The 23,682-nt window shown below is 45.0% G+C and overlaps 1 protein-coding gene across 3 annotated transcripts in view; it reads left to right on the top strand.

The window, feature by feature from the left end:
* GABBR1 (gamma-aminobutyric acid type B receptor subunit 1) overlaps positions 1 to 23,682 on the top strand; it is a 750,676-nt gene that overhangs the window by 328,000 nt on the left and 398,994 nt on the right. The window lies entirely within an intron of this gene.

Below are 23,682 nucleotides of genomic sequence, written 5' to 3'. Positions count from 1 at the left end.
TCACTGCTACTGGGACGAGGGTCCTACTTGAGTTAATGGATTTATGCAAAAAAATCGGAGTTAGTTTGAGGGGGTCCGTTTTAGCGCGTTCGTCGCAGCAGGAGAAGGGGGTCCAAGTGAGCAGCCACGGAAGCGGTACTTGGACCCCCTTCTCCTGCTGAAGCCCTGCTTGAATTCATTTCAGGCAACTGGATGCCTTTAAAGCAATAGCGACGAACGCGCTAAAACGGACCCCCTCAAACTAACTCCGTTTTTTTTTGCATAAATCCATTAACTCAAGTAGGACCCTCGTCCCAGTAGCAGTGACTGAGCGCTACTTGTTTTCTATCATTAGAAGACCGTCTAAATACAATATCCCATTGAGAACAACGGCAGTTAAACAGCTGCACCACCAAACAATCTCCCTTGCCTATACAAGCAAAGGCAAGTTTCAGGAGGCTCATCTGTCCTGATGATGATCTAAAGCTAAATAGATCGAAACGCCGTTGACCTACCCAAGGAATTTCACTTGTTCTATCTGTATATAATTGTTGTGTTTTTATCCTTGTTGTTGGTGTGTGACAGTCCGTTCACTTTGATCACTTATGTCACTTCCTGCACCACACTATTCACTTGAGCACCTGAAAAAGAAAAAAGTATGACTATTTATGTATATCCTTGAGAAAAGAGTAAAATAAAATACTCCTACTTGTACCTACTACTCCTGCTCCCAAGCGATTTATTAAGTATTCGCTTTCTGTTCTATTTTCTACTAAGGACCCTTTGAGGCCTACCCCGAACCATTGTTCTTCCAAAGCGTTAGTGAGGATGAGGCAAGCTAATGCCCAGAGTTGCCGAGTGTGATTGCTGATCAGAGTGGGCACCGAGGCAAGAGAATTATCGAGTCCGCTGACCCTGGTCCAGAAACCTGCCGCGCCGGGAATCGAACCCTGGTCCCGGGCCGTCCTCTGCTCTCGGGTCTGCCGCCTCTAACCAGTGAGTCTCGTGGGCGCATCCAGGTTGTCTCCACCTACGATGCCCACAGAATTGGGTTTGGTTTTTATCTCACAGGAGGGTACATCCCTTTAAACTAGATTGTCGCAGTTTCATCTCATGGATAGAGTACCATATAGAAGAGGTTTGCATATTAAAATATTGTCTGATATAAATATCAAGTGCTTTACATTGGTCACAGCAAAATCATCCCTTTTGGTGTAGATTTTCTATGATGAACTCCAACGGGGCAATATTTTTATAAATGATATTTAGGGCACAATCTCTTTGTCAGACAAAAAGAATATTCTGGTACTGCACCAATGAAGAGAACCTGTTGATCATTCGGTAACGCGAAAGCCTTTATATGAGAGAGCCCAACACTAAATCTAGAAGCAAATCTCATCATGGTTCTCAATTAGCGTTTGTATAACTTTCCTGAGGTAGCTCCTTTTACTGAGCAAAAGACCATACTCGGTCAGGCAGAACAGATTTGAAGGCGTACCTAAGATGTCACTTCTATAACATTACCTTGTATAGCCATTCCTCCTTCGTCCCTCTCGCAGTGCTGACTCACATAGTGAGGCTCCTCTGCCTCCAGTCACACACCTTCCCAAATTAAAAAAACTCCCTCCCCCCTCCATACTTCCTGTTCCGTACCAAGCCCAACACCATACAGTTGGCCTGGGCCAAAAGGGCGGGAGGGAGGACCTGAGTCTTCACGGTGAGAGGACGTCTTAGAGTGATGCTATTACCGGTAAGTAATCACAGTATGATATTGTACCAAAGGTTATTGAGGTTGCCAAACAAGCATCAGTCAACTCTCCCAAAACTGTGTTCGAAATAGTTGTTGACTTCTTTGCTATTATAGAACTAATGAGGAAATTATCCCTTCCCAACTCTGTTAGGATACACACAATGTTTATTTTATCAATTCATTTCAGATGCTGACATAAAAGAAGTCAGAGGTGACCTTTGTGACAAAGTGAGTAAATAGTGAAAAAATTGACAAAATCTATTCTTCCTTTGTAAATAATAGCCATAACCATGTAGAGTATCAGGTTGATTCTACTCTGCAGGCTAGCTGTTCTACTTTCGGCCCTTTTTCTGAAGAAGAAGTCAGCAAAGCTATGTTAGAAATTAAATCAGGATCACCATGGGATGTTTGTCCACACTATATCTTTTCCCAACTTACACCTGTAATTTGTCCAGCAGTTACAAAAGTTCTTAATTTTTCCTTGGATCAAGCCGAATTCCCAGAAATCTGGAAAAATGCAGCTGTAATTCCCCTACTAAAAAAAGCTGGCGCGGATATAAATGATCCAGCCAATTACCGTCCTATTTCTCAACTTCCATACCTATCAAAGGTTTTAGAACGATTGGTAACTAAACAGTTGTCAAGCTTTCTAGAAATTAATAACCTGCTGGACGTTTCTCAGACTGGTTTTAGATCAAATAACAGTACTGAGACAACGCTCCTGGCTGTGATGGACGATATTCGAATGCAGACTGATAAAGGCAAAACGGTCGCCCTGATATTACTTGATTTATCAGCGGCGTTTGATACCGTTTCCCACAAACTGCTAATAAATATGCTAGCTGCTAAAGGAATACATGGTAAAGCCCTGTACTGGCTGGAGTCTTTTCTATCGAACAGATCCCAGTCCATCTGCTTAGGAAACTTCACCTCCACTCCTCGGAAGATCAAATATGGAGTGCCACAGGGAGCAATATTGAGCCCAACATTGTTCAATGTTTATGTCTCTTCACTGGCATCTATAGGCAATAAATGGGGTATCAATATCTGCTCTTATGCTGATGATACTCAGCTGATGGTAACCCTCAATGGTGAAGAGGGCGCCAAAAATAGGTTACATAACTGCCTGTCAGAACTATCTAACTGGATGCATGGGCACTACTTGAAATTAAATGCTGACAAGTCAGAAATTCTTCTATTTGGCGGATCCAAACAGCTCTGGGACAACTCTTGGTGGCCAAACACTTTAGGTACCCCACCAAACCCAACCCTGACCGCTAGAAATCTGGGAATCCATATGGACACCACTTTATCCATGAAGCATCATGTTACCACAATATGTGGCAAAGGATTCGCCATACTAAAAATGATGAAGCGAGTTTTTCCCTGGATTCCGATGGAATGCAGACAGATTTTAGTTCAATCTTTACTGATTAGTAGGCTGGACTACGGCAACTCGCTGTTTGTTGGTATGGCCGATTATCTATTTTCAAAACTACAGCTGGTCCAGAATGCGGCAGCTAAAGCTGTCTGCGATAAAAAAAAGTACGATTCTGCTACAAACTGCCTGAGAGCGTTACATTGGTTGCCTATGAGGCAAAGAGCAGTTTTTAAAATGTTGTGCATTGCTCATAAAACTTTGCATAATACTGGTCCTTACATCCTGCGGAACAGAATTAAGCTCTATGCCCCAGTTCGTAACCTACGCTCACAAGCCACAGCTAAAGCTGTCACCACACGAATAAAATTATCCAGGATGGGCGGGCGCGCCTTTTCGCACCTTGCCGCTAAGTGCTGGAATGACTTGCCTATTGATCTTCGATGTACTGATTGTTACCTTACTTTCAGAAAAAAACTAAAAACTGCATTATTCCCTAAATAGTATAAATAATAGTCCCTGGTATCTTGCCTATGGCTTACTGTTTAACTGTAGCGCCGTGATATCCTGTTGGATGAATGTCGCGCTTTAGAAGTACATATAACAATAACAATAACAATGTACAGGACAAAATGAGTGACATAAGTTTAACAAAATATCCAAATAATTTTCTGAAAGTAGAGGACAAGGAGACTTTTTGGACATGGGTAACATTAACGTCAACGTTTCAACCCTTGCATAAGAGCCAGAATGTATAGCATCAATGCGGGTCTTTATCAGGGCATAAACAGACGACGGATGTTCTTCATGCCTCCTTGACGTCGGCAAACTCTTCAACGTCGACCTACGATGAGGTGACGGTCAGTGCCGTGACATCGACAGGTGTCTAGACGTCGATGTATGCTTCGATGTCGACAGACCCTTATCATGACCATATCTTGATCCCAAAGAATGACGCTTCGACGTCGAGGCCTTTCTCGACGACGGAGACTCTCGCCGTCTCGACGTCGGAGACTGCGCAGGCCTTCTCTTCGACGGTGGTAATGATGTTGAAGGTGAACAGTCCGGAATCTGCCTTTTTCTTGATGATGAAGAGGCAATCTGGTGTCTGTGTCGATGGGTTGGAGAAGAGGAGGGCTCTTGATGTCCAAGGCAACTTTCCAGATGGGCTGTTCCTCTCTCCGCCACTGCTTGCAGGCGAATCCTCCCTATTCCTGAGAGTCCTCGAGGAAAACTTCTTGCAGTGGTAACAGGAGTCTACTTAATGGAGGAAGGAAGACAGGCGATACACACAGAGTGTGGATACGAAACAGCCATCTTTTTCCCACAGGATGGACATTTTCTGAAGAGAGCTGGCATTCTGAAAGAAAAAGATGGATAATTTCTGTCAGAAAAAGAAGATAAAACTTTCACCAGCACAGGAAAATTGCTAAACAGCAATAAAAATAAAAATTTCTGTCAAAAAACTGTTGAGCTCCAGCTCCAGGATCCTCTCAGAAAGAGCCGGAAAAAAGAACTGACCTAATTGTCACCTGTGGTGCATGCTGGGAGCAAAGGGCTCTCTGAGGTTCTTAAAGGCGAAGTGCCTAGTTTCTAGTGATTCTTAAAGGCAAGGTGCCAGTTGTCTTTTCTGTCTCGGGACAGTTATTCCTATTCAGCCTATGGGCCAAACTGCCCGCAATTACTTGTTTTTTTTCCCTTGTTCTGGAAAATAAAAGATCCTTATATGAAGCCATTTGGGTGTATGGTCTCTATTACAAGTAGTCTTAAATGTTTTTATTACTACAATTATTGCTGAATTCTTTTCTGGCTGTTTGTCCCTATTTTGGTTGGAGTTCTCACTTTGGGCTGCATAGTTACATATATGTACGTTCATACATATTTAGGTGTGTAGTTTTAAAAGTTTACAAACTTTAATTTCTGAGCATACACCTGTATATGTATGTACATATAAGCTCCGGGGTCCCCGAACGTGGGCAGGGATTATTCACTGCTTATGACTTTGATGAGTATACGCCCTGGAAGAGAACTAGGATTGCAGGTAAGTAACTTATCCTTCCCTGCAATGCTCAAGGGTGCACGTAATTCCTTTTACCCCAAAATAGTTATTTACTGGGACCTCCTCCTTCCGGTAGCAGTCTTGTTTGAATCTGTTGCTTAACTACATAAGAGCTTCACCACCCTGTAAGAGTCTAAATTAAAGCTGTAATGCTTCCACTAGCCGGTTGGAAGGAGAGAGTAGTTTGTTCCCACCACAATGGGTCGGGTGCTCGGGGCCTGACTCGCGAGTGAAAGTTCCTTTCTGATTGATTATAAACCCTCCATCCAATTGTGGAAACCTTTGCAAATTAATTGCTTTGTCACAAATCTATTAAGTGGATTCCACCTTCCTGTGGCTGTCTACTTCATCTGCTTATGTCCTGATGAACTGTTAAAGAAACAATGGTTCAGGAATGGCCTGAAAAGGTCCTCAAATGAATAATGATGCTGTAGCGAGTAATTACTTAACGCTGGGGAGCTTGGAGAGTAGGTTCATATGAAATATTTTATTTTCTTTCTTTCCTTATATATACAATAACATATTTCAGGTGCTCAAATAAGTGGTAGGGTGCAGAACGTGACATGAGTGAACATAGTGAAAAGACGGACTCTCACACAACAACAAGGATAAAAAAACCACATGAATATTTACAATGGAGTGGGGGTATTTCCTTGGATAGGTCGACGGCGTTTCGATCTGTATGAATTTCAGATCATCATCAGGACGAAAGAGCCTCCTGAAACTGTAAGAATTTATTGGAATTAAAATTAACATTAACACTTTTGACCTACAGAACAATATACTGATATTGGTGCTCCCAATGGCATGACTGAATTGCATGCATTTTTAGCTCAAGTAAAGACGAGGCGCTTGGCAATCTCACCAACTAGGTGCTGCGCATAGTTATTTATCAAGAACCTAGATGGCGTGCAAATTTGCATGCAATAGCTATTAAAACCACAATTGGATGACTCACATAGTGTTTTAGTTTAGTAGAGTTGAATACTTTAGGAAAGGTGGTTGGTTAATGAGGCGCATAGTTATTTATCAAGAACCTAAATGGCGTGCAAAATTGCATGCAATAGCTTTTAAAACCACAATTGGATGACTCACATAGTATTTTAGTTTAGTAGAGTTGAATACTTCAAGGAAGGATGGGTGGTTGGTTAATGAGGCTTTTACTGCAGGAGAGAATTTCAAGTTAATGAACAATTAGGACAACTTAATTATATCGTCATCACTGCTTGGTAAGGTGATTAAAGCTAAAGGTTTTACTAATGGAGATAAATCATGTACAGGGCCAAGACAGTTTGGGAATGCCAATAGTGGTTTAGCTACGAGTAATTTTAGAAAAAGCATCTAGTTAACAGAATTTTTGGCAAGTCCAGAAGAATTAACTTACAAATTATGTTGAAACCGCAGCTATAAGCATGGTCCAAGTAGCGCTGAATTAATCAAGTAGGATTCAAGGAGGGTCCTACTTGAACCTAGAGAATAACATGTCAAATGTAAGCAGATTAAAATTGGACGCTTAGAGGGCTTAAGGAGTCAGAAATGGATGAAGACTTACTGATAATTCTAAAACCGTAGTTGTTCAATTAATCCAAGTAGCGCTCTACCATTTGGTGAGGGTCCTACTGGAACCTGCGGGGTAACAATGTATTAATTTTCAAGGACTAGAGCTGAATTAAGCCTAGGCAAGGCGAGAGGGCAATGAGAACCAACTTACTGTGATTGAAAAAGAAAAGAACCCTTCTTAGTGGAGTTCGCGATGCTCTGTAGTATTGGCGTCGCCTGGAGCTAAAGGCAAGAGTGCGAGTAAGCCATTAATTATTTAATTGCAACATTTAAAAACATAGCGTCCGGTCAGGGGGGCAAACTTACTTAATCTCGGCGTGTTTGCTGTCGAAGGGGTAGCGTCCGAGTGCCTGCTGCTTGGCTGCGCTCACGCCGAATGCCGTGCGGCGATCCTGCTATCAGCGCTTCCTGGTTGCGCGCGCAACCTCGGGAGCGTCTCAAGTAAACGCATGCGCATTACTGACTAAGTCCGTAGATAGTGTTACGGACATATCGACTGTGCAATTACTTAACCAAGGATGTTTAGGAGCGATGGAAAGCATGATTATGCTACAGGCTTCTATTAGACATTGCTGGCTATGTCCACGGAAATTGTGTTGGACATATCTGTTAGGCAATTACTATACCAAGTAGGGTAAGGAATTCCATCATGGTGCCGAAGTAGTTATAATCAGGGTTTTTTGGATGTTGAATTTTAACGTGAAATTATCGGAAATATTGAGGGGGTGATTATTGCAATGGAAAGGGGCGACCATTCGGTCCCCCCGAACGTATGGTGGAGTACCACGATCCCCCCGGGAAGCCATCTTGGGCGGGAGGCGAGTCTCGGCTGGTATGCCCGAAGCGGCGTAGCCGGGGCGCGCCTTTTTCCCGCCCTGGAGTGGGTTGTCCTAGACACGGACGCGACCAGGCCACGCCCACGGAGGCAGGCGGGGGCGGGTTTACGCCCGCCCTGAAGACGGATAAAAGGAGCAACAAGCCAGAAAGCTTCCTCTTGTTCCTGTGCTCTGAAGCTGCACCTCCCCGCTGCACGTGAGCTCGAGGCGGAACGAAGAACCAATTTTGAGCGTTGTAATCTTTCTTTTGTCTTACAGATATCCCGTCTAAGAATGCCCAAGAAAGTCGTAAAGCGGGTCGGTACCGAGCAGATGCTCCGAATGCTAATGAAGGAGATAGCCGATCTGAAGAAAAAGGTGGAGGCTAAGGACGGGGAGGGAGGACCGAAACGGCCTTTGCAGGGAACAGTCCCCGGTGGGAAAAGCAAGAGGCCCAGAAGGGGAGCACTTGGGGGGGACGCCCCGGTTCCCGAAACCCCACGTGAGGAGCCAATCCCGGTGCCGAAAGAGGGGAATCCCATCCCTGTGGTGGTCACCCCCGTGAACAGGGAGGATATGCCCCCCGAGTTAGCGGCACAATTGGCAGCGTGGTTGGGAAACGATAGCGAGGGCGCCACGGCTGACGACGCCCGGGCAGTTATGAGGCAACTGCGGGAATCTAGGGAGGCTGCGAAGGCAACATCTTCTGTTCCCCCACAGGTTCCGGCGGCTGAAGGTGCGGCAGGCCCAAGTTCGGCGACAAGCGCAGGGTCTACTTCAGGTAAGCGGCCATTGCTGATTGCGGGGGAGGGGTCTGTACCTTCTCGAAGGGAGAAGATTGCCCAGCATGTTCCACTAGAAATTAAGGAAATGATTTGGGCGGATAAGTATGTAAACATGTTTTCATTGCTTACCGACCATTATGAGATAGAGCATGTGAAGAGCCAAAAGGAGCTCATGCATCCGAGTGTTTGGCGCGCAAAAATGGCCGCCTTTAAGGTTGACGAGAACATTGGTACTTGGGGCAGAGCGTGGGGCATATTTACCTCCATCATGGGCGAGCGCAGGCCCGAGTTGCTGACCGAGTTACCTATCTATCAGTCACGTATTATGGAGTATTTTGTAGCATATGGGGGCAATCAGTGGTTCTGCTATGATAATCTGTTTAGAAAAGCCAAAGAACACAATCCATTGTTGACTTGGGATTGTTACGACTCTGTGTCATGGCAAAAAATGGAGAGTACAGGAATGTTGAAGGTACCATTGGTAGGGAGTAACGGGGGGGAATCTTCCCGCCAAAATTCTGGGACACCCTTTCGGACGGGTACAAGTAACGAGTACCACTCGAAGACGAGTGGCAACACAGGTAAAAGGGGGATCTGTTGGAATTTTAACAGAGGGAAATGTACGAGGCCCCAGGGGTCATGCAAATTCAGACATGAGTGTGGAGGGTGTGGGCAGCCATCCCATCCTGAGTCCATGTGCAGAGCCAAAACGGGTGATAACGGTGGTAAGGGAGGCGCCAAACAGGTCTAATAAAGTCCGAGGGGCGCCTTTATCTACCCCGATTGATACCCTGGCAATGATTCCTTGGCTCAGCGAATACCCGGATCATGCTTCCGCTGGGGTGTTACGAAACGGGTTTTCACATGGTTTCCGCATCCCAGTGGGGGATTTTCAGGGTGTATCAAACTGTAAGAACCAACTGTCGGTCTTGCAGCATACGGCGGTGGTGCAGGTAAAGATTGGGAAAGAGGTGACTCGAGGTCGTGTCGCCGGTCCATTCGATTTGCCACCGGTTTCTAACTTTGTTTGCTCTCCGCTAGGGGTGGTCCCCAAGAAGGACCCGGGGGAGTTTCGGCTGATACATAATTTGTCAGCCCCACGTGGTCTTTCCGTGAATGACGCGATAGACCCGGAAGTGTGTTCGGTACGGTACGCATCTTTCGATGAGGCCGTTGCCATGTTGAATCGCCTGGGGCCCGGGACGCTGATGGCAAAATCGGACATCGAGTCAGCGTTCCGGTTGCTCCCGGTACACCCTGACGATCAGCGTCTCCTTGGTTTTCAGTTTCAGGGTCGCTATTACATGGATAGATGTATGCCAATGGGATGCTCGATTTCATGTGCCTATTTCGAGAAGTTCAGTTGTTTTCTGCAATGGGTATTCACAAGGAAGACAGGTTTTCAACATGTTATGCACTATCTCGATGACTTTCTGTTTTTGGGGGCAGCCGGGGATCCTGAGTGTGGACAGGCTTTACATGAATTTTGTGTCTTAATGAATCAATTCGGTGTGCCATTGGCGCCAGGTAAGACTGTGGGTCCCTCGACCTTGATCGAGTTTCTGGGGATCGAGCTCGACTCGGTGGAAGGTTGTTTTCGATTACCCAAGGACAAAGTGTTAAAATTCAGGTTATCCCTTGAGACATGTATTCGTGCAACGAAAGTAAACCTGCATCAATTGCAACAGGTGGTGGGTCAGTTGAATTTTGCCCTAAGAGTGATACCGATGGCGCGCCCCTTTTCCCGCTCGATTGCACAATCCATGGTCGGCTTGAAGGAAGGACATCACCGCACGAGACTCTCGGCAGAGGTTCGCCAGGACATGCGCATTTGGTTGGCATTTCTGGCGGATTTCAATGGTCGAATTGTCTGGAACAAACCAGCGGTGTCCTCCGAGGAGTTGGGGCTTTGGACGGATTCGGCGGGGAGTATGGGTTTTGGCGCCATATTGGGTACACAATGGTCGGCTCAAAAATGGCCGTCATGGTGGCATGAGTGCGGGTTGACGAGTAACATTGCTTTTCTCGAACTGTTCCCTATTCTGGTGGCTTTGAAAACATGGCCTGAAGGGTTTAGGGATCACTCTGTGGTGTTCTGGTCTGATAACATGACCGTGGTTGAGTGTATCAATAATCAGGCAGCACGATGCAAATTGATTCTGAGACTGCTCAAGGAAATTGTGTTGTTATGCATGCAACTGAATGTACTGTTTAGGGCACGACACGTGCCGGGGGTGATGAACCAAGCGGCTGATGCGCTTTCTCGTTTCCGTATGCAGGCCTTCTGGGGTTTTCTGCCCACAGCGGACCCGGTGGCGGCACCCTTTCCCGAAGCTCTCTGGTCTCTCGGTGCCCCGAACTACAAAACCTCGTGGGAGAGAGTTTAGCACCCAGGACGAGGAAGGCATATGAAGGGGCGTTCCGTTCCTATTGGGCCTTTTTGGGTACTGCTGGGGGGGAGCTTTGGGGTCAGGAAGAGTTTGTAGTGAAATTTCTGCTGTCTTTACGTCAGGCAGGCAAATCAGTAGCAGCGGCCCAGAGGCATCGGGCCGCCATTTCCTTTATGGCAAGGGCTCATGGGATGCAGGACCCGACAGCGTCTTTCGTTGTGCAAAAAGCGCTACGTGGGTGGCAACGCCTTGAGGGTCGCAGAGTAGATGAGAGACACCCGATAGGTCTAGATAGGTTGGCCCTGTTATTTTCCGTACTCCCTGCAACGTGTTCATCCCAGTATGAAACAGTGTTATTCCGAGCCGCTTTTGCGCTGGCATTCCATGGGGCTATGCGGGTAAGCGAACTGGTGGCGAAGAACAAGCAGGATGCGATGGGGGGACTGTGCCGAGAGCACATTCAAGTCAAGGGGGAGACGATGACTGTCTCGTTTGTCAGGTCCAAAACCGATCAGGGTGCGATGGGGGACTGCATAATCATACAAAGGATTCCCGGGTCTTCCATGTGCCCTGTGGTTTGCGTAGAGGAATTTTTAGTGCAAAGGGTGGCATCATGGGGGGGGGACCTTGTTGAGACACGCTGACGCCACCCCACTGACGAGGTTTCAGTTCCAGCGGGTGCTAGCGATGTCGATTTCGGCCGCGGGCTTGAACCCCGGCGATTTTGGGACCCATTCCTTCCGGATAGGGGCTGCTACAGAGGCTACAGCCAGGGGTCTGAGTGTTGAACAAATAAAACGTGTGGGGCGTTGGTCCTCGAACTGTTATAAGAGGTACGTGCGGTTGCACATGTTGTGAAGCTGTAATGATGTACTCACGCTTCTTGTTTTTGTTTGGTTTTCAGTTGCGCAAGCCTACGAGGCGGGGCGGACTGTGCAGTCGACCCAACACCTGGGGACCAGCGGTCAGACATCACCGGCTGTGAAAAAGGAGGTGTGGGTCGTGGGCCACTCATACGTGAGGCGTGCCGCGGACGTATTCAAAGCAGGTGACATGATTCACGTGGCTGGGGAATACGGGTACAGTGTGTCCTTCTACGGAAAGGGCGGGCTCTGTATTGACCAGTTTCAATCATTTTTTGAGGGTTTGTTAGGGCGGACAAGGTCACCGCCGTCTATAATCATAGTCCATCTTGGGGGCAACGATTTGGTGGCCACTGGTAGACGACTACTTCTTGAGGCGATGCTTTCCACCGTAAGTTGGTTGGCAAGAAGAGTTCCAGGGTGCACAATTGCATGGTCCCATTGATCCCACGAAAAGTGTGGCGGGGGCTATTTCTGTTACTGCTCTGAATCATTCAGTAAGGAAGATTAATAACAAAGTGAGTAGATTGTTTCGTTCAAGTACACTGCATTCTGTTTCGCATGGTTGTATTAAAGGGGACAGTATGTATTTGGGGGACGGTGTTCATTTGTCCCGGGTAGGGAATGAGTTACTCATAGGAGACCTCATAGCTTGGTTAAAAAGTTTATAACATGACCTTTAGGCAGGAGTGTTGTGGGGGGTCCGGATAGCCGGTCAACTATCCGGCCTGTGGCGGTAAGGTCATGATCGGTGAGCAGTAATTGGAAGATCCCTATGGGGGGGCGTCACCCATTATGGATGGGAGCGCTCGGGGGAGGTGGCCATTGGCCCCTCAACGGGGAGGCGGTCCCGTCTAAGGATAGGCCGCCGGAAGGAAAGGAAAGGTGGTCAAGGCCCCTTCCTGGATAGGAGGGGCTACGGGCCCTCCTGGGGAATTTCCCGGGGCCAGGACATCTGCGACGGCAGATGTGGTAAGTTGTGTGGGGTTCGGGAGGGGGTTTACGCTACCTTTTAGACACCTCACACGAGTCCTCGGACGACCGTTAAATGGCGTCGAGTTAATTGGGGCCCCCGTCAAGTCAAGGGAAATTGGTATGTGCACATGAGGTTCGCCTCTGTGCGGTTGGTCCCCTCACAAGTGAGGGTGATATTTCTGGTTTAGGGATCTGACACCGGTTGCGACCTTGCCGTTGGCCCTTAACGTTAGGATGTACAATTTCAAGTCAAATGTTTTGTAGGATGTTAGTTCGGCTAGGAGAACCTTTGTATTAGAGATATGTTAAGGTTAGCCAAACATCGTAATGTGGAAATGAAATTGTACATAATATGAAACTGTTAATTTAATGTTTTGATTTTGTTTCATATTTTAATAAATACGGCCGGGAGGGTCACTCCCTCCCGACTTCCAAAAGTTCAGAACTGTTTCCGGTTTCCCATCCTTGGGGATTGTGTTGAGAGGGGGTGGCGGGTATCTCAGCCATATGGAAAGGGGCGACCATTCGGTCCCCCCGAACGTATGGTGGAGTACCACGATCCCCCCGGGAAGCCATCTTGGGCGGGAGGCGAGTCTCGGCTGGTATGCCCGAAGCGGCGTAGCCGGGGCGCGCCTTTTTCCCGCCCTGGAGTGGGTTGTCCTAGACACGGACGCGACCAGGCCACGCCCACGGAGGCAGGCGGGGGCGGGTTTACGCCCGCCCTGAAGACGGATAAAAGGAGCAACAAGCCAGAAAGCTTCCTCTTGTTCCTGTGCTCTGAAGCTGCACCTCCCCGCTGCACGTGAGCTCGAGGCGGAACGAAGAGCCAATTTTGACCCACCCACCAGCCCCTGAGGACAGCTAGTTGTTTTGAATAAAGTTTTGATGTGGTAACTCTATTTCTTCCAGGTTGTGATGATTGTCGTGATAATTTTGAATATGCAATAAAGATGGTCACTTTCGGTATATTTTTCAAATAAAGTTTTGCACTAGTGTCGATCAGTAATTACGCTCGTAATAAGTCATAATTGTTTTGTAATTTAGTAATTTAGGTAGATTTGTCGTATTTATTGTCGGGCGGTAAGGTCATGATCGGTGAGCAGTAATTGGAAGATCCCTATGGGGGGGCGTCACCCATTATGGATGGGAGCGCTCGGGGGAGGTGGCCATTGGCCCCTCAACGGGGAGGCGGTCCTGTCTAAGGATAGGCCGCCGGAAGGAAAGGAAAGGTGGTCAAGGCCCCTTCCTGGATAGGAGGGGCTACGGGCCCTCCTGGGGAATTTCCCGGGCCAGGACATCTGCGACGGCAGATGTGGTAAGTTGTGTGGGGTTCGGGAGGGGGTTTACGCTACCTTTTAGACACCTCACACGAGTCCTCGGACGACCGTTAAATGGTGTCGAGTTAATTGGGGCCCCCGTCAAGTCAAGGGAAATTGGTATGTGCACATGAGGTTCGCCTCTGTGCGGTTGGTCCCCTCACAAGTGAGGGTGATATTTCTGGTTTAGGGATCTGACACCGGTTGCGACCTTGCCGTTGGCCCTTAACGTTAGGATGTACAATTTCAAGTCAAATGTTTTGTAGGATGTTAGTTCGGCTAGGAGAACCTTTGTATTAGAGATATGTTAAGGTTAGCCAAACATCGTAATGTGGAAATGAAATTGTACATAATATGAAACTGTTAATTTAATGTTTTGATTTTGTTTCATATTTTAATAAATACGGCCGGGAGGGTCACTCCCTCCCGACTTCCAAAAGTTCAGAACTGTTTCCGGTTTCCCATCCTTGGGGATTGTGTTGAGAGGGGGTGGCGGGTATCTCAGCCATATAGCTTCACGCATATATTAAACAAGCATGTGTACAGTATGGCAGTAGGCAAGTTTATCAACAGACATTTTGGCAATAGACACCTAGGGGGTATCATATTTTGGAACACAGTATATTAAATTTTCAGTGGGAATCAGGTACACATATTCCATTCATCAAAGCAATTGAGTCCTCTCTCAATAGTTTTGCAATTGTAGATCCATTTACATTCCAGGCGATTCAAAATAGTCTGCTGGTTACCTCCTCTTGTGTTTGGCGCGGGTTTATCAATGACCTGCCATTTTAGGTCATTTTCCGAGTGTCCCAATTCCAAAAAGTGTTCAACCAGTGGAGCTGTTGTAACTTTGCATCGGATCCTGCTCCTATGTTGCGATATTCGTGTCTTGACTTGTTGAGTTGTTTGGCCGATGTAGAGCAGTTTGCAGGGACATTCAATGCAGTAAATGACATTTTTCGAGTTACAATTGGTGAAAAAATTGAGAGTGTGCTTACAACTTTCATACTCGAATACTTTGGTGTTTTTAGTGAATTCACATGCAATGCAATTATTACATTTAAAATGTCCCAGGACCGGTGGTAGGTTAAAGCTTGTTTCAATGGTACTGCCTTTAGTTGGGCCAATTGCTGCTCTCATTAGGTGGTCTCTAAGGTTCCAACCTCTTTTGAAGGAAAACAGGGGGAGGCCCGTGTTGAGCTCCAGAGGGTCAAGAACAGACCAATGTTTTTTAATTATTTTGGTTAACTTATTGCTGACTGTGTTAAAGGTGGTGACGCAGGTAATCTTAGATATGGCGTTCTTGGGATGGGGTTCTAGTAGATGTTCCCTATGTGTGTACCATGCTCTTTTCATAGCCCTCCTGACGAGTTTTCTTGGGTAACCTCTGGTAGTTAATTTATTACACAGGATTTCTGCCTCAGTAAAAAAATCGTTTTTAAACTTACAATTTCTTCTGATCCTTAGGAACTGGCCATAGGGGAGGCCGTCCCTCAGTGCCCTTGGATGTGCACTCTGATATTGTAGGAGGGTATTGCGTTCCGTTGGTTTGCGGAATAGTGTGGTATACAAAAGTTCATTCTCGCATTTAATAGTCACATCTAGATAGTCTACTTGCTGTCTATTATATGAGTAGGTGAATTTCAGATCCGTTTGATTCGAATTTAGCCATATACAGAAACTGTGTAGTGAATTCTCATCACCATTCCAGATCATGAGGACATCGTCGATGTACCTGCGCCATAATTTAATCTGGTTCCGGAACGGGTTGTTTTCAGTCAGGATGATGTTTGTCTCTAGGTCATCCACGAAAAGAATGGCAAAGTTGGGGGCAAAAATTGCCCCCATGGAAGTTCCCTTACATTGTCTATAGTATGTGTCTTTAAATAGAAAATAGTTTTTGGTAAGAGCTATTTCAAGGAGACTGATTATGAACTCCGTGGGTACCTGGTGTGGTGCAGGACGGTTATCGAGATGTTTCTTGATTACACTTATACCTTTCTCTTGCGGAATGTTTGTGTAAAGTGACTCTATGTCAAGGGTCACAAAGATTTCGCTGCTAGGATGGAATGGCTGTGACTCAATAAGGTTAATAAGATGAGTAGTGTCTTTTATATAGGTAGCAGTGTCCTGAACCAGGTCTCTAATGAAAAAATCAATATATTTGCCAAGTGGTTCTACAACAGAGCCACAACCTGAAAGTATAGGTCTTCCAGGTGGCCGTTCTGCATCTTTGTGAACTTTTGGAAATGTGTAGAGTACTGGGGTACGAGGGTCTTTATTGCTCAAGAATAGAAATTCATTTTTACTGATAAAGCCTTGATCAAGTGCTTTTTGGGTGATCAGGAGAATTGTCTCACTTATACTTTTTACAGGGTTCCCCCTTAGTTGTTCATAGTGGTCCCTGTTACTGATCTGACGTGTAATTTCATTCTCATAAGTAATGCGATCTTGGATGGCGATCCCGCCTCCCTTATCACAAGGTTTTATGATGATGTCACTGTTTTGTTTAAGTATGGACAAACTGTTTTTCTCCTCTCTGCTGATGTTATAAGGGGTGAATTTGTAATCTTCTTTGAGCTTCCCCAGGTCCCGTAGTACTAAGTGCTCAAAAGTGAGCACTGGTGGCATAGCTCCGCTAGATGGATTGAATGTGGAGGGAGGGCGTAGACCTGTGGTATCATTCTTTTTGGGACCGTCATGATCTCTGAAAAAGGTTTGAAGTCTCACCTTTCTGAAAAATTGCATCATTTCAGATTGAATATTGAACCAGTTGGGTTTTTCTGCAATCACAAATGATAGGCCTCTACTCAGAAGTTTTATGTCAGTTGAACTTAACTGTGCTGGGATATGTTGAATATTGGTATGGTCTCCAAATTAAGTGCTGACACAGCGTCGGGTACAGATGATCCCATTGGTATTGCCACAGTGTTAAGTACTGGTAGCCCCATTGGTAGTGCCTGTTCCTGGTCTGTCGTTAGCCTGGGGGGAAGTTGTACCTGGGTCTGGAACGTCCTCTCCCTCTCCCTCGCGGGGGATCTGTGCCCCAGGAGCCAGGAGGGAATCTTTGTTGATCTTGTGGACCAAGAGTAAAAAAGTCTTCCCGTGGAACATAGCAAAAAAGAACTCCTGGCTCCTGGGGCCGATTCAAAAACAGAGCACCTGTTACCTTCTCCGAGTCCTCAGCGGAGTCGGACGGGTCCGAAGGAACAGAAGGCCCCAGCACCTCCTCTAATACTAATTTTTTAGGGAGAGGCCAATCCAGGAACACAGATCCCCCGCGAGGGAGAGGGAGAGGACGTTCCAGACCCAGGTACAACTTCCCCCCAGGCGAACGACAGACCAGGAACAGGCACTACCAATGGGGCTACCAGTACTAAACACTGTGGCAATACCAATGGGATCATCTGTACCCGACGCTGTGTCAGCACTTAATTTGGAGACCATACCAATATTCAACATATCCCAGCACCAGTTAAGTTCAACTGACATAAAACTTCTGAGTAGAGGCCTATCATTTGTGATTGCAGAAAAACCCAACTGGTTCAATATTCAATCTGAAATGATGCAATTTTTCAGAAATGTGAGACTTCAAACCTTTTTCAGAGATCATGACGGTCCCAAAAAGAATGATACCACAGGTCTACGCCCTCCCTCCACATTCAATCCATCTAGCGGAGCTATGCCACCAGTGCTCACTTTTGAGCACTTAGTACTACGGGACCTGGGGAAGCTCAAAGAAGATTACAAATTCACCCCTTATAACATCAGCAGAGAGGAGAAAAACAGTTTGTCCATACTTAAACAAAACAGTGACATCATCATAAAACCTTGTGATAAGGGAGGCGGGATCGCCATCCAAGATCGCATTACTTATGAGAATGAAATTACACGTCAGATCAGTAACAGGGACCACTATGAACAACTAAGGGGGAACCCTGTAAAAAGTATAAGTGAGACAATTCTCCTGATCACCCAAAAAGCACTTGATCAAGGCTTTATCAGTAAAAATGAATTTCTATTCTTGAACAATAAAGACCCTCGTACCCCAGTACTCTACACACTTCCAAAAGTTCACAAAGATGCAGAACGGCCACCTGGAAGACCTATACTTTCAGGTTGTGGCTCTGTTGTAGAACCACTTGGCAAATATATTGATTTTTTCATTAGAGACCTGGTTCAGGACACTGCTATCTATATAAAAGACACTACTCATCTTATTAACCTTATTGAGTCACAGCCATTCCATCCTAGCAGCGAAATCCTTGTGACCCTTGACATAGAGTCACTTTACACAAACATTCCGCAAGAGAAAGGTATAAGTGTAATCAAGAAACATCTCGATAACCGTCCTGCACCACACCAGGTACCCACGGAGTTCATAATCAGTCTCCTTGAAATAGCTCTTACCAAAAACTATTTTCTATTTAAAGACACATACTATAGACAATGTAAGGGAACTTCCATGGGGGCAATTTTTGCCCCCAAATTGCCATTCTTTTCGTGGATGACCTAGAGACAAACATCATCCTGACTGAAAACAACCCGTTCCGGAACCAGATTAAATTATGGCGCAGGTACATCGACGATGTCCTCATGATCTGGAATGGTGATGAGAATTCACTACACAGTTTCTGTATATGGCTAAATTCGAATCAAACGGATCTGAAATTCACCTACTCATATAATAGACAGCAAGTAGACTATCTAGATGTGACTATTAAATGCGAGAATGAACTTTTGTATACCACACTATTTCGCAAACCAACGGAACGCAATACCCTCCTACAATATCAGAGTGCACATCCAATGGCACTGAGGGACGGCCTCCCCTATGGCCAGTTCCTAAGGATCAGAAGAAATTGTAAGTTTAAAAACGATTTTTTTACTGAGGCAGAAATCCTGTGTAATAAATTAACTACCAGAGGTTACCCAAGAAAACTCGTCAGGAGGGCTATGAAAAGAGCATGGTACACACATAGGGAACATCTACTAGAACCCCATCCCAAGAACGCCATATCTAAGATTACCTGCGTCACCACCTTTAACACAGTCAGCAATAAGTTAACCAAAATAATTAAAAAACATTGGTCTGTTCTTGACCCTCTGGAGCTCAACACGGGCCTCCCCCTGTTTTCCTTCAAAAGAGGTTGGAACCTTAGAGACCACCTAATGAGAGCAGCAATTGGCCCAACTAAAGGCAGTACCATTGAAACAAGCTTTAACCGACCACCGGTCCTGGGACATTTTAAATGTAATCATTGCATGGCATGTGAATTCACTAAAAACACCAAAGTATTCGAGTATGAAAGTTGTAAGCACACTCTCAATTTTTTCACCAATTGTAACTCGAAAAATGTCATTTACTGCATTGAATGTCCCTGCAAACTGCTCTACATCGGCCAAACAACTCAACAAGTCAAGACACGAATATCGCAACATAGGAGCAGGATCCGATGCAAAGTTACAACAGCTCCACTGGTTGAACACTTTTTGGAATTGGGACACTCGGAAAATGACCTAAAATGGCAGGTCATTGATAAACTCGCGCCAAACACAAGAGGAGGTTACCAGCAGACTATTTTGAATCGCCTGGAATGTAAATGGATCTACAATTGCAAAACTATTGAGAGAGGACTCAATTGCTTTGATGAATGGAATATGTGTACCTGATTCCCACTGAAAATTTAATATACTGTGTTCCAAAATATGATACCCCCTAGGTGTCTATTGCCAAAATGTCTGTTGATAAACTTGCCTACTGCCATACTGTACACATGCTTGTTTAATATATGCGTAAAGCTATTGCAATAATCACCCCCTCATTGTTTCCGATAATTTCACGTTAAAATTCAACATCCAAAAAACCCTGATTATAACTACTTCGGCACCATGATGGAATTCCTTACCCTACTTGGTATAGTAATTGCCTAACAGATATGTCCAACACAATTTCCGTGGACATAGCCAGCAATGTCTAATAGAAGCCTGTAGCATAATCATGCTTTCCATCGCTCCTAAACATCCTTGGTTAAGTAATTGCACAGTCGATATGTTCGTAACACTATCTACGGACTTAGTCAGTAATGCGCATGCGTTTACTTGAGACGCTCCCGAGGTTGCGCGCGCAACCAGGAAGCGCTGATAGCAGGATCGCCACTCGGCATTCGGCGTGAACGCAGCCAAGCAGCAGGCACTCGGACGCTACCCCTTCGACAGCAAACACGCCGAGATTAAGTAAGTTGGCCCCCCTGACCGGACGCTATGTTTTTAAATGTTGCAATTAAATAATTAATGGCTTACTCCCACTCTTGCCTTTAGCTCCAGGCGACGCCAATACTACAGAGCATCGCGAACTCCACTAAGAAGGGTTCTTTTCTTTTTTCAATCACAGTAAGTTGGTTCTCATTGCCCTCTCGCCTTGCCTAGGCTTAATTCAGCTCTAGTCCTTGAAAATTAATACATTGTTACCCCGCAGGTTCCAGTAGGACCCTCACCAAATGGTAGAGCGCTACTTGGATTAATTGAACAACTACGGTTTTAGAATTATCAGTAAGTCTTCATCCATTTCTGACTCCTTAAGCCCTCTAAGCGTCCAATTTTAATCTGCTTACATTTGACATGTTATTCTCTAGGTTCAAGTAGGACCCTCCTTGAATCCTACTTGATTAATTGAGCGCTACTTGGACCATGCTTATAGCTGCGGTTTCAACATAATTTGTAAGTTAATTCTTCTGGACTTGCCAAAAATTCTGTTAACTAGATGCTTTTTCTAAAATTACTCGTAGCTAAACCACTATTGGCATTCCCAAACTGTCTTGGCCCTGTACATGATTTATCTCCATTAGTAAAACCTTTAGCTTTAATCACCTTACCAAGCAGTGATGACGATATAATTAAGTTGTCCTAATTGTTCATTAACTTGAAATTCTCTCCTGCAGTAAAAGCCTCATTAACCAACCACCCATCCTTCCTTGAAGTATTCAACTCTACTAAACTAAAATACTATGTGAGTCATCCAATTGTGGTTTTAAAAGCTATTGCATGCAATTTTGCACGCCATTTAGGTTCTTGATAAATAACTATGCGCCTCATTAACCAACCACCTTTCCTGAAGTATTCAACTCTACTAAACTAAAATACTATGTGAGTCATCCAATTGTGGTTTTAATAGCTATTGCATGCAAATTTGCACGCCATCTAGGTTCTTGATAAATAACTATGCGAAGCACCTAGTTGGTGAGATTGCCAAGCGCCTCGTCTTTACTTGAGCTAAAAATGCATGCAATTCAGTCATGCCATTGGGAGCACCAATATCAGTATATTGTTCTGTAGGTCAAAAGTGTTAATGTTAATTTTAATTCCAATAAATTCTTACAGTTTCAGGAGGCTCTTTCGTCCTGAAGATGATTTGAAATTCATACAGATCGAAACGCCGTTGACCTATCCAAGGAAATACCCCCACTCCATTGTATATATTCATGTGTTTTTTTTATCCTTGTTGTTGTGTGAGAGTCCGTCTTTTCACTATGTTCACTCATGTCACGTTCTGCACCCTACCACTTATTTGAGCACCTGAAATATGTTATTGTATATATAAGGAAAGAAAGAAAAGAAAATATTTCATATGAACCTACTCTCCAAGCTCCCCAGCGTTAAGTAATTACTCGCTACAGCATCATTATTCCTTTGAGGACTTTTCAGGCCATTCCTGAACCATTGTTTCTTTAACAGTACATACTTACCGCAGGTTCATTTTATGGGGTACCCTTGTTTCTAAAAACACTATGTCCTGATGAAGACCCGCATTGACACTATGTAGAAATCCACGGGAGGCAAGGTTGTAGATCAAAGATGGTTTATTTAGGTAGCAGTAAAGGTACAACCATCTAGTCATGTCGTTGTCCAGGCCAGAGTGATCCCTATGTAGAATGCACTCGGAGAACACAACAGCATTTTAAGAATCCATGGTAACAGAACTTAAGGGATAAACATAAGTAGAAATACAATATCAAGGACATGAAATACATAGAATATTACATCACCTCCTTTTCTCAAAAGAATAAAAAAATAAAAAAAATAAAGAAACAAAAGAGAAACAAACGGAAACAGAGATATTATTCTCTAAACCTCAAAGGTCTATTAACAATGCGAGAACTCTTCCTGACACCGAAGTCAGTGGAAGGAGCTTTGGTGGGGAAAGAATTAGTGGAAGATTTTTTAGAGAGAGGTGAGGTTGAAGATGCTTTTGAGACAACAGAAGAGTTACTGACAACCTTAGCAACTCTGTTCAAATTCCACCAGAAACCTCCCTCAACTTGTACAGCATTACCCACAATCTTAACCACTTTTACAGGGGGCCCAAACTTGCTTTCACCTTTGCGTACATGTACAGACTTCTTAATCCTCACACAGTCCCCAACTTCCAAAACGCTCTCTTTCGCACCTTTCCTTACATCAAAATTTTCTTTTTGCTTGGACTGGGCAAGCAGAACATTACTCTTTACAATGGACATGAGACTCGAGACATCAGAACTAGACTTCATCTACTTAGACATCCACCCAGGACAAAACGAAGTGTTGGGTTTTCGACCTCTCATTAACTCAAAAGGAGAGACCTTAGTGGAGGAATGAGGGGTGGTCCTATAAAACCAAATCATGCTCTCCAATGCTTTGCTGACCTCAACATTACTGCTCCTAGCCCACTTCACACAGTCGCCCATAACTCTGTTCATCCTCTCGACAAGACCATTCCCTTGAGGATGATAAAGAGAACTCTTGACATGCTTAACCCCTGAGTTGGATAAAAAGTCAACAAACTCATGACTCACAAATTGCTTCCCATTGTCGGAAACCAACACTTCAGGAAAACCTTCCCTACTCCAAACATCACACAAGAATTCAATGACAGTTTTAGTATTAGCATCTTTTATCAACTTAAACTCTGGCCACTTAGAAGCATAGTCAACCAAGACTAAAATGAACTTGGAACAGCCACTCAGCACAGAATAAGGTCCCATGATGTCAATACCCAGTTTAGCCCAAGGACGATCCGGGCACTCAACCGGCATAAGAGGAGGAACCCAAGTCTTGAGACTCTTATCTGAAGATTTACAGATACAACAGTCCGCAACAAAAAGATCGATATCCGAATCCATAGCGGGCCACCAGAACATTTCACGAATTCTGCGTTTAGTAAGTGAACAACCCAAATGACCCTCATGAGCCTTCACAATGATATCTTTTCTAAATGCAAAAGGAGGAATAATCTTGTCATTGCGAAGTAAAATACCATCCTCAATGGAGATCTCATGCCCAACCTTAGAAAAGGGTTGAAGAGAAGAGGACAAGACCTTCTCACGCGGCCAACCCACCTTGACAAAATTACAAACATCTTGAAGAACACTGTCTTCTTCAAAAGCCTTTCTCCACTCCACTTCAGAACAAACTTGTAATTCAGGAATGTCTACACAGGCAACTAAACAATTATCACAGTCCTCTTCAATAAGATTGGAAAAAGAGATGTCAACATCATCATCACACACAGCAGGCGGAAACCGGGACAAAAAATCTGCCCTTACGTTTTTCCCACCAGCAATATACACAACATCAAAATGGTATTGCAAAAGCCTGGTCACCATCCTCAAAATCCTAGGTGTGCAACACTTGGTAAGACCACCACCCAAGATGTTAACCAAAGGTTTGTGATCAGTTTGAAGTAAGAAACGCTTTCCCCAAATGAACGGTCTAAACTTCTCAATAGCCCATGTACAAGCCAAAAGCTCCTTCTCTATCACAGAGTATTGAAT

Source organism: Lissotriton vulgaris, chromosome 5 (genome assembly GCF_964263255.1).
Source record: "Lissotriton vulgaris chromosome 5, aLisVul1.2, whole genome shotgun sequence".
Lineage (NCBI taxonomy): Eukaryota > Metazoa > Chordata > Amphibia > Caudata > Salamandridae > Lissotriton > Lissotriton vulgaris.
Note: the sequence above shows the minus strand (reverse complement) of the source record. Positions and strands in the feature narration are given on the sequence as shown.